Genomic DNA, 11,786 nt, shown 5'->3' with positions numbered 1-11,786 from the left:
AATCTTTCTGGTTGCAGTTTCACCCAGATTCTATTTTTTAAAAACAGAACATTTGTGTCAGAGTCAAATATTCGCGAGCCTTCATCCACAATTCCAAGCATTTGGATGTAATTAGATTACTTACAATGTGGAAACAGGCCCTTCGGCCCAACAAGTCCACACCGACCCGCCGAAGCGCAACCCACCCATACCCCTACATTTACCCCTTACCTAACACTACGGGCAATTTAGTATGGCCAATTCACCTGACCCGCACATCTTTGGACTGTGGGAGGAAACCGGAGCACCTGGAGGAAACCCACGCAGACACGGGGAGAATGTGCAAACTCCACACAGTCAGTCGCCTGAGTCGGGAATTGAACCCGGGTCTCAGGCGCTGTGAGGCAGCAGTGCTAACCACTGTGCCACCGTGCCACCCAAAATCTGCGACCCTCCCACAGATGTGCAGGCTTGCTCTATTGGCCGTGCTCACATGTCCTGTAGTGTGCAGGTTCAGGCCGGTTGGGTTAGCCATGGTAAATGTGGGGCTATGGAGGTAGGGTGGGAGAGCAGTTCATTGTAGGCTCGATGGACTGAATAGCCTCTTTCTGCACTGACAGGATTCTGTGATTCTAACTAGTTGTGATTGTCGTCACATTTTTCTAATGCCAGGTTCATTCAGTTCATGTACACACGCTGCCTTTGTATTTATGGGGGTTCTCACTCAATCCTTTCCTTCTGTTTTACAGCAATTTCACAGTGTATATGAGGGTGAGAATGAATTTGTAAAACAAATACTCCAACCTAAACCCGCACAGGTCAGCTGGCATAACTCACAAGGAACAGAACAATAATAAAGGATTCGTCACAAATCTTACAGGAAAATAGAGTTTTTAATCACCAGGAAAGGCTGAACAATTCAAAATGTTTTTTTCTCACGAAAAGAGGAGGCTGAGGACAAACTGACATAAGGAGGAAGCTTTGTTTTTGTGGGATCAGAGATTTGAGTTTGGAATCGTTGGGTCTGAAACATGTTTCATTACCCCAGGTCAAAGTTGCTATCTAAATGTCTTTTGTCTTTCTGTCTGAGTTAACAATCAGATGGGTAGGTCAGTGTCTGAGTGCTTTCCCAAATCCCTGATTGAATCTGCCTCCCCCACAATCTCAGGCGCCTCACCACTCATTGGGTCACAGAGAAACACTGCCGTTACAATGAGAACTGTCTTTGCTGTCGCCTCTCCTCGAGTTTCTGCCTAATCCCCACTTCCTTTCATTAAATCCCAGCTGTCTGTAGTCCACCCACATAGACATGTTGAAGAGCATGACAGGAGAATAGATTGAAACAGAGAGTTCAATAACCAGAATGAGAGAGGGAGGAAATAAATGGGGTTTGTGGATCCCAGAGGATACAGACTCCAGGCTGAGTCCTTTGTGGACATTCCCGCAGTAATACAAGACAGCATTCCATGATGAGAGTTAATACCGGGTGGCAAGACAGGGAGCCACTGATCTTCAGCAGGTTTAGTTCAAACACAGGAGGTTTGTTCAGTCAGTAATGGTGAGTAGACATGGATGTGAAGTGAACAGTGAGGGGAAATGTTACCAAAAGCCGCAGATGGACAACTTTCATTGGAACATGTGGAGACCATTCAGCCCTTCAAACCTGCTCTGCCATTCAATAGATCATGGCTGATTTGTGGCCTAACTTGCAATTTTCAAAACTCTCCAAATTCATCAATAAACTCCTCTGAAAAAGACAAGATGAATATTGAACAATGAACCATCTGCAAACCAGAAACAAAAACAGACATTGCTGGAAAAATTCAACAGATCTGGCAGCATCTGTGGAGAGTGAACCTTTCGGCTCCAGTGACCGGTCAGGTGACCAGCTGCAGCTGACCATTCTGCCTGTTCTGTAACACTCTTTGGAACAGGTTCTGGTGCGAGGGGAATGAGATTGTCAATAATAACTGAGAGAAAAAGGAGGACCTTGGATGCTGCCTGAACTGCTGCATTTTTCCAGCAACAAATTTTTCAGCCCTTATCTCCAGCATCTGCAGTCCTCACTTCCTCAGTGAGAATAAAACCCATTTTGAAAAATGTGTTGCTGGAAAAGCGCAGCAGGTCAGGTACCATCCATGGAGCAGGAGAATCGACATTTCGGGCATGAACCCTTCTTCAGGACTGCAGATGCTGGAGATCAGAGTCAAAAGGTGTGGTGCTAGAAAAGCACAGCCCTGAAGAAGGGCTCATGCCTGAAACATCGATTCTCCTACTCCTTGGATGCTGCCTGAACTGCTGCATTTTTCCAGCAACAAATTTTTCAGCTCTTATCTCCAGCATCTGCAGTCCTCACTTCCTCATAAAACCCATTTTGGTCTTACACTTCTAATTCAACTGCAAACATTTTTCATTATTATTTCCAAAATCGGATATTAGACCAGAAATCAACTCCTCATGTCATTGGGCCCGTGAAACGGTTAATTCTGGCCTGGTCCAGCCGACATGTGAATCCAGACTCTGAATAATGTAGTTGACTCTGAACCATCTCCTGGGCAGTCAGAATGGATGACAAATGCTGCCCCAGCAAGTGACGCTGTGATCCCATGCAATTTCTTTCATTGCTGTTGCTGATTGAATGAGTCACTAACGAGCGAACTGATCCAAGCCATGATTCAGCACCTCTGCTGCCAATTCTCGCACTTTGAATAACGACAGACAGCTTCCAAATGAGGTCTTTCAGATCCGACTTTGGGGTACATTTGACAGACAGACTAGTTCAGGAATCTGTGGTGTACTGTGACACCAGCGCGTCAGCTTCTTCCCTGTCTTTGAATCGGACCGCCTGCACAAGGAATGCAAACGCGGTACTGCTTGTGGTGGAAGATTCAGAACGCGGTAACTACACTCTGAAGCAGAATGTCATATAATCAGACCAAGTTTGGAGAAAAAACTTTACAATGCTTTGCAAACTAATTTAATGGAATTGCATCACATTTCACAAAGAGAGCAGATTTGTTCGAGCATTTTCGAAGGCAGGTTTGCAGATGGGAGAGCAAGCAAGAAAGCTCCGTTCTTGTCCGTGTAAAAGGCTACAAATGAAGAACAAAGCAGCTTCTGCCCGGTTTCGTACTGGGGACCTTTCGCGTGTTAGGCGAATGTGATGACCACGACACTACAGAAACGATTATCAGCCAGGCGCGCTGTGGTCCTGTGGCATTCAGCACTGAAAGTTGAAGCCATTCTACGTTTCACCTTTCTTTAACCAATAGCTCGTTGTTATCCAGGGAAATTGACATTTTGAAAAAGTTAAAAAATATAGACTGAAATTCAATAACATATGCATTGGAAAGATTTTCCCATTTGCCAGAAAGCCAAATAACGATGAATCGACTCACCGCCGGACTTTGTTTCACAACAGCGATGAAATAACAGTCTCCATTCGGTTCCAGTAAAACCTCAACTTGCCTGGAACGTTAACCAATCGCCGAACTATTTACGATTTTCTGCAGGGGAGGCGAACAATATCGTGACAACAGAAAGACCTCACAATGCGCAGCACATTTCTACAGTTAATCTCTCGGTAACATCAATGCAGCATTCTAACAGTGCTGCGGTGGTGGAGTTGATCAGCTGAAATGGCATCCGAACCCACGCCCCTTTCAGGGCTGGAAGCTAAATCCAGCTCCTTAGACCGCTCGGCCACACTACCAGACAGCCTGAGCATACATTTTCTTGCATTTCGAATTGTGCTCCTGCATAACCAGTTTCTGCCCTGTTTCGAACGGGGGACCTTTCGCGTGTGAAGCGAACGTGATGACTACTACACTACAGAAACGAGCTTCAGCCGAGCGCGTTGCGGCTCTGTGGCATCCAGCACTGAAAGTTGAAGCCATTCTACGTTTCACCTTTCTTTTTCCAATAGCTCGTTGTTATCCAGGGAAATTGACATCTTGAAAAAGTCAAAAAATATAGACTGAAATTAGTGACAAAATATAGACAAGGATGTCGTCAATGTTTGGACTGGAGTGTGAAGTGGAATAAGCTGGGACAACTTTCCCGGCAGCATAACGGCTGCGACATGGTTTTATGGAAGGGTTGTAAACTGAGTATTTACGTGTTTTACACAAGCTAGGATGAGTTGGAAACTCGAGAGCATAGGTTTAAGGTGAGTGGTCTGAAATTGACAAAGGACCCCGACGCACATTTTCCACTCACAAGGTTGTGGGTGTATGGAATGAGCTACCAGAGGGAGTGGAGGAGGCTATTGCACTCAGAAAATTGCAATGGTAATCGGATGAGTTTCTGGATAGGATGGGTTTAGAGGGATTGAGGAGAAATGCTGTGGAACGGGACTTGTTTAATTTTGGTGATGTGGTGAGCATGGATGAGATACACCGAAGTCTCTGTTTCCACGCGGTGTACCCCAATAACCTTGCGTTGCTTACACCGGTTTTAAAGGATTACTTTTCAGCGGAGCGTGCCGTCGCAGTCTGTAGCACAATCATTTAATCTGTTCGACTGCTCACGGGAAAGGTAGTATTGTGAAACACTGCAGAAACGAACGACTCCCTTACTTTTGCTCCGACTGACCATGCTTCGTGAAACTTTCCCAGATCCTCAGTTGAGGATTTTTGCTGCTGCAAGTTACCTCAGAACCCCTGTTAACTCGTAATGTATTGAGCGAATCGCAAACAGAAAGCATTTAACACGGAACACAAACAAAACTGGCATACCTAATGCATGTTCAGACACAGCGAAGCATGAATGCTAAATGTGAGACAGTCCGAGGGCATGAGGCATAAAGTAATCTCACAACTAACAACAGGGCAATTCCAAACTACTCTTTCAAACATACTGCAGCCTTAGTGCACCACCACTTCCCAGACAATGCTGAAAAGAGAGAAAGAAAGAATATAATAAGTATGGGCCATAAAAAAGTGAATTTCACCAATCACAGTCTCGATTAGATTACCTTTCCCTTCCGGTGTCTCCAGGACGGAAATGCAGGAAATGGGAGAAATGCAATAACATATGCATTGGAAAGATTTTCCCATTCGCCAGAAAGCCAAATAACGATGAATCGACTCACCGCCGGACTTTGTTTCACAACAGCGATGAAATAACAGTCTCCATTCGGTTCCAGTAAAACCTCAACTTGCCTGCAACATAAACCAATCGCTGCTTGCGATTTTCTGCAGGGGAGGCGAATAACATCATGGCAGCTGAGAGACCTGGCAACACACAGCACCTTTCCACAGTGAATTCTCTAAGAACATCAATGCAGCGGGGATCGAAGCAGGTCAGCTGAAATGGCAGTGGTGGGATTCGAACACACGCCCCTTTCCAGGCCGGAACTAGGATCCACCGACTTAGACCGCCCGGCCACACTACCAGACAGCCTGAACGTCCATTTTCTTGCATTTCGAATTGTGCTCCTGGATAACCACACATGCAGAGTCACATGAAAAGTGTTCCATGGTCCCTGTCCGACTCGCACAGCAGCTGGTATGTGCCCGGCTACAATGTCTATTTCGCAGCAGATAATGAAAGCCCATCAATCCAGACAAAAATCAATGGTAAGCTGTGTCTATCTTCTCAGACTCTTTTCAGCCAGAAATGTATCTTTGACTGCGTGAGAATATATGTTCGGTAATGATTTGGTCAAATCACCATGAGCTGCTTGACATTACTTCAATTTCGATTCTTGCTTTGCTGAATGATTTCACCGATTGCTCGAAACAGGACAACTTTCACGTTTACACGGAACACGAAACACACCGAACTACAGGGAAAATGCACAAAGCTGAGCAGGCCGTGTTCCACATCATACCGTGCACTATATTTTCAGTCACTGTGTCTGTTTTGCAAAGAATGTTCTCCACCCTAACACCGGAGGTAGCATTACAATCCGAGAACGACAGATCACCTTGTGAGGATGATATGACCTCGGGGCTGGTTCGAGATGCCACTTTCCTTGCCTTTTACCTTAACCGTGCAATTGGCTGCAGGGATATTCACACCTGGACATGAGCCACATCGATACCGACTGACTTGGAAACCTGTGTGGGAAGCGACGAGAAGCGACTCAATAAATCTTGCTAAATTCCGTGGTGCTCATTAGACATGCAGTTTCTGTTCACCTCAATTTAAAAGGCAGTTTCTGAACATAGTAACTGAAGTCAAAAGGTAATTATCTCACTCCACCCCAATTCCGGGAGAGGTGCTAACTGCACTTGATTGCTTTTTGTTCTCGATGTGAAGAGTTCTCAGGCATGAGTCACCTTCACGTCTCTTGGTGCTGAGTGACTTACAAAGAAGGAATTTCACCAGAGCTGCAACTGCCTCACTTTCCCACTCGCCCTGCCCGTTTACAGTTTCCTGCTCGTCAGTGATTTAAAGAAAACCAAAAGGTTGCGATGTTATTCTGCAGCCTCTCTGTCAATTCCTCCGTTTCAGTTCCAACATGGCTTAGATCTCGGGGCTCACCTTAATACTAGCGACGCTATGAAACCACAAGTCCAGAGGTTCCTCTGGGAGTGCAATTTCTTTCATTGCTGTTGCTGATTGAATGAGTCACTAACGTGCGAACTGATCCAAACCATGATTCAGCACCTCTGCTGCCAATTCTCGCACGTTGAATAACGACAGAGAGTTTCCAAATGAGGCCTTGCAGAGACGACTTTGGTTTACATTTGACAGACAGACTAGTTCAGGAATCAGTGGTGCGCTGATCAGTAGCACCAGCGCATCAGCTTCTTCCCTGTCTTTGAACCGGTCCGCCTGCGCAAGGAATGCAAATGCGGGACAGTTTTTCGTGGAAGGGATCAGAACGCGGTAACTACACTCTCAAACAGAATGACTTATGATCAGAACCAGGTTTTACAATGGTTCTGATCAGAACAAGCCTTTACAATGCTTTGCTCACTAATTAAATGGAAGTGCATCACATTTCACAAAGAGAGCAGATTTGTTCGAGCATTTTCGCAGATGGGAGAGCAAGCAAGAAAGCTCCGTTCTTGTCCGTGTAAAAGGCTGCAATTGAAGAACAAAGCAGTTTCTGCCCAGTTTCGAACTGGGAGACCTTTCGCGTGTGAGGCGAACGTGATGACCACTACACTACAGAAACGAGCTTCAGCCGAGCGCGTTGCGGCTCTGTGGCATCCAGCACTGAAAGTTGAAGCCATTCTACGTTTCACCTTTCTTTTTCCAATAGCTCGTTGTTATCCAGGGAAATTGACATCTTGAAAAAGTCAAAAAATATAGACTGAAATTAGTGACAAAATATAGACAAGGATGTCGTCAATGTTTGGACTGGAGTGTGAAGTGGAATAAGCTGGGACAACTTTCCCGGCAGCATAACGGCTGCGACATGGTTTTATGGAAGGGTTGTAAACTGAGTATTTACGTGTTTTACACAAGCTAGGATGAGTTGGAAACTCGAGAGCATAGGTTTAAGGTGAGTGGTCTGAAATTGACAAAGGACCCCGACGCACATTTTCCACTCACAAGGTTGTGGGTGTATGGAATGAGCTACCAGAGGGAGTGGAGGAGGCTATTGCACTCAGAAAATTGCAATGGTAATCGGATGAGTTTCTGGATAGGATGGGTTTAGAGGGATGGAGGCCAAATGCTGTGGAACGGGACTTGTTTAATTTTGGTGATGTGGTGAGCATGGATGAGATACACCGAAGTCTCTGTTTCCACGCGGTGTACCCCAATAACCTTGCGTTGCTTACACCGGTTTTAAAGGATTACTTTTCAGCGGAGCGTGCCGTCGCAGTCTGTAGCACAATCATTCAGACTGTTCGACTGCTCACGGGAAAGGTAGTATTGTGAAACACTGCAGAAACGAACGACTCCCTTACTTTTGCTCCGACTGACCATGCTTCGTGAAACTTTCCCAGATCCTCAGTTGAGGATTTTTGCTGCTGCAAGTTACCTCAGAACCCCTGTTAACTCGTAATGTATTGAGCGAATCGCAAACAGAAAGTATTTAACACGGAACACAAACAAAACTGGCATACCTAATGCATGTTCAGACACAGCGAAGCATGAATGCTAAATGTGAGACAGTCCGAGGGCATGAGGCATAAAGTAATCTCACAACTAACAACAGGGCAATTCCAAACTACTCTTTCAAACATACTGCAGCCTTAGTGCACCACCACTTCCCAGACAATGCTGAAAAGAGAGAAAGAAAGAATATAATAAGTATGGGCCATAAAAAAGTGAATTTCACCAATCACAGTCTCGATTAGATTACCTTTCCCTTCCGGTGTCTCCAGGACGGAAATGCAGGAAATGGGAGAAATGCAATAACATATGCATTGGAAAGATTTTCCCATTCGCCAGAAAGCCAAATAACGATGAATCGACTCACCGCCGGACTTTGTTTCACAACAGCGATGAAATAACAGTCTCCATTCGGTTCCAGTAAAACCTCAACTTGCCTGCAACATAAACCAATCGCTGCATGCGATTTTCTGCAGGGGAGGCGAATAACATCATGGCAGCTGAGAGACCTGGCAACACACAGCACCTTTCCACAGTGAATTCTCTAAGAACATCAATGCAGCGGGGATCGAAGCAGCATTCGAGCAGGTCAGCTGAAATGGCAGTGGTGGGATTCGAACCCACGCTCCTTGCAAGACTGGAACCTGGATCCAGCGCCTTAGACCGCTCGGCCACACTACCAGACAGCGCCGCCGCGCATTTTCTTGCATTTCGAAATGTGCTCCTGCATAACCACACATGCAAAGTCACATGAAAAGGGTTCCATGGTCCCACTCCGACTCGCACAGCTGCTGGGATGTGCCCAGCTACAATGACAATTTCGCAGCAGATAATGAAAGCCCATCAATCCAGGCAAAAATCAATGGTAAGCTGAGTCTATCTTCTCAGACTCTTTTCAACGAGAAATGTATCTTTGACTGCGTGAGAATATATGTTCGGTTATGATTTGGTCAAATCACCATGAGCTGCTTGACATTACTTCAATTTCGATTCTTGCTTTGCTGAATGATTTCACCGATTGCTCGAAACAGGACAACTTTCACGTTTACACGGAACATGAAACACACCGGACTACACGGAAAATGTACAAAGCTGAGCAGGCCGTGTTCCACATTATACCGTGCAGCATCGTTTCAGTCACTGTGTCTGTTTTGCAGAATAAGAGTCCCAAAGAATGTTCTCCACCCTAAAACCGGAGGTAGCATTACAACCCGAGAACGACAGATCACGTTGTGAGGATGCTCTGACCTCCGGGCCAGTTCGAGATGCCACTTTCCTTGCCTTTTACCTTAACCGTGCAATTGGCTGCAGGGATGTTCATACCTGGGCATGAGCCACATCGATGCCAACTGAGTTGGAAACCTGTGTGCGAATCGACGAGAAGCGAATCAATAAATTTTGCTAAATTCCATGTTGCTTATTAGAAATGCAGTTTCTGTTCACGTCAATTTAAAAGGCAGTTTCTGAACATAGTAACAGAACATAGAAACCCACCCCACCCCCACTGCGGAAGAGGTGCTAACTGCCCTTGAGTGCTTTTTGTTCTCAATGTGAAGAGCTCTCCCGCATGAGTCACCTTCACGTCTCTTGTTGCTGAGTGACTCACAAAGAAGGAGTTTCACCAGAGCTGCAACTGCCTCACTTTCCCACTCGCCCTCCCGTTTACATTTTCCTGCTCGTCAGTGATTTAAAGAAAACCAAAAGGTTGCGATGTCATTCTGTAGCCTCTCTGTCAATTCCTCCGTTTCAGTTCCAACATGGCTTAGATCTCGGGGCTCACCTTAATACTAGCGACGCTATGAAATCACAAGTCCAGAGGTTCCTCTGAGAGTGTAATTTCTTTCATTGCTGTTGCTGATTGAATGAGTCACTATAACGTGCGAACTGATCCAAACCATGATTCTGCACCTCTGCTGCCAATTCTCGCACGTTGAATAACGACAGGCAGCTTCCAAATGAGGCCTTGCAGAGACGACTTTGGGGTACATTTGTCAGACAGACCAGCTGAGGAATCCGTGGTGCACTGTGACGCCAGCTCATCAGCTTCTTCCCTGTCTTTGAACCGGCCCGCCTGCGCAAGGAATGCAAATGCGGTACTGCTTTTTGTGGAAGATTCAGAACGCGGTAACTACACTCTGAAACAGAATGGTATATGATCAGACCCAGCTTGGAGAAAACCTTTACAATGCTTTGCAAACTAATTTAATGGAATTGCATTACATTTCACAAAGAGAGCAGATTTGTTCGAGCGATTTCGAAGGCAGGTTTGCAGATGGGAAAGAAAGCAAGAAAGCTCCGTTCTTGTCCGTGTAAAAGGCTGCAATTGAAGAACAAAGCAGTTTCTGCTCAGTTTCGAACTGGGGGCCTTTCGCGTGTTAGGCGAATGTGATGACCACTACACTACAGAAACAAGTCTGTGCCATACCCGTGCTATTGTATGTGACGAGATGGCCGAGGGGTTAAGGCGATGGATTGCTAATCCATTGTGCTCTGTACGCGTGGGTTCGAATCCCACTCTCGTCGCTGTTTTCAAAGCTGCTACTTTTGTCTGCTCACACCTTTCTTATTGAAATTTGAACTCCAATGGTCAATTTATATGCATCGACGCGATTATAAAATCTCAAAGAATAATTTGAGTCAGTTGCTTAAACTGCATTGAAACGTAGATCGCATTGGGATAATGAAAAGTAACGCGATTTTCTTTTTCAAGTCAAACTGCTGTGACCTTTTATCATATGAAAGAGATCCAGGAAAAACAAAATACAAGAGATGCGAAGGGCATGTTTATGTAGTGGGATTCTTAATGACGGTTTTGTCAAATGAAATCTGGAGCAGGTTGAGTAGAAGGTATTCATCTTGGTGAGAAGAGTACAGCGAAACAACACAAAATAATGGAAATATTTCAAAAGGGGCGTGGCGTGGGTGTTGGGGTACAGAGAACTGGCTATAAATGCACAGTAGAGAATTGCAGATATGGGTGCCATGCATGGATACGGAGAGACTTACACAATGGTCTCTCCCTCGCCCGTTGCTCTCGCCATTGATGAAGGCTGGACACAAGACACAAATAAACACAAGATGTGGGAAGCAAGCTCCAAAACGTTATGCACACACTGGATGCATCACATTGAACCATGAACAACTGGAGAAGGAGCATGTTCACTGTAGGGAGTGAACATAACCTGTGGATCAATAATCGCAAATTCATGCAGCATTAGCACAAAAAATGATTTAATGTGTCTTTATACGCATGTCATTAATAGACGTTTCGTTCTAATTCCCGTGTGTTTGAAAGAAGAGGACACCACATGTCAAGATGGATGACAACGTAACCAAGTTTGCTTTGAAATTGAGATCCATTTATTCATTGTACACAGTGGACAAGTTCATTTTAAATAATACAAACCACATTCCCTCACCTGGAATAAAAGTGTGATTTCATTACAAACATTGCCCTTGCTAAGTAGCAGTTGCACAACATGAAAAATATGATGTAATTTTTATTGAGCATACATCAATTAGCACCATTATCTAACTTCGGATTGAATGCAATATGCACATGATAAACAATATTCAAGAAAGAATGTCTTTTGGAAGTAATGATTCGATGCTGAGGAAAAATAATATTAAATTCACATGATACGGATATTCCACCAATGGCTCCAATGGTGGAAATAGTCAGTGGGAACTATTTCTAAGTTGGTATAGAGGTGTGTGAGTTGCAAGGGTTGGGAGCTCCCACCTCATCTGGAGCAGCGTCTGCTCACATGGACCAGGGAGCATTGGGGCAG

At 45.1% G+C, this 11,786-nt stretch overlaps 4 non-coding genes across 4 annotated transcripts; 1 reads left to right on the top strand and 3 right to left on the bottom strand.

Annotated features, from left to right (window-relative positions):
* Positions 1 to 7,034: 7,034 nt before the first annotated feature.
* Positions 7,035 to 7,108, bottom strand: trnav-cac (transfer RNA valine (anticodon CAC)). Its single transcript has one exon. It is a non-coding gene; the product is annotated as a tRNA-Val (tRNA).
* A 1,486-nt stretch (positions 7,109 to 8,594) lies between these two features.
* Positions 8,595 to 8,676, bottom strand: trnal-cag (transfer RNA leucine (anticodon CAG)). Its single transcript has one exon. It is a non-coding gene; the product is annotated as a tRNA-Leu (tRNA).
* A 1,656-nt stretch (positions 8,677 to 10,332) lies between these two features.
* trnav-aac (transfer RNA valine (anticodon AAC)) lies at positions 10,333 to 10,405 on the bottom strand. The gene has a single exon. It is a non-coding gene; the product is annotated as a tRNA-Val (tRNA).
* A 31-nt stretch (positions 10,406 to 10,436) lies between these two features.
* On the top strand, positions 10,437 to 10,518 carry trnas-gcu (transfer RNA serine (anticodon GCU)). Its single transcript has one exon. It is a non-coding gene; the product is annotated as a tRNA-Ser (tRNA).
* The last annotated feature ends 1,268 nt before the right edge of the window (positions 10,519 to 11,786 follow it).

Source organism: Hemiscyllium ocellatum, unplaced genomic scaffold (assembly GCF_020745735.1).
Source record: "Hemiscyllium ocellatum isolate sHemOce1 unplaced genomic scaffold, sHemOce1.pat.X.cur. scaffold_470_pat_ctg1, whole genome shotgun sequence".
Classification (NCBI taxonomy): Eukaryota; Metazoa; Chordata; class Chondrichthyes; order Orectolobiformes; family Hemiscylliidae; genus Hemiscyllium; species Hemiscyllium ocellatum.
This window is presented reverse-complemented; position numbering and strand designations above follow the sequence as displayed.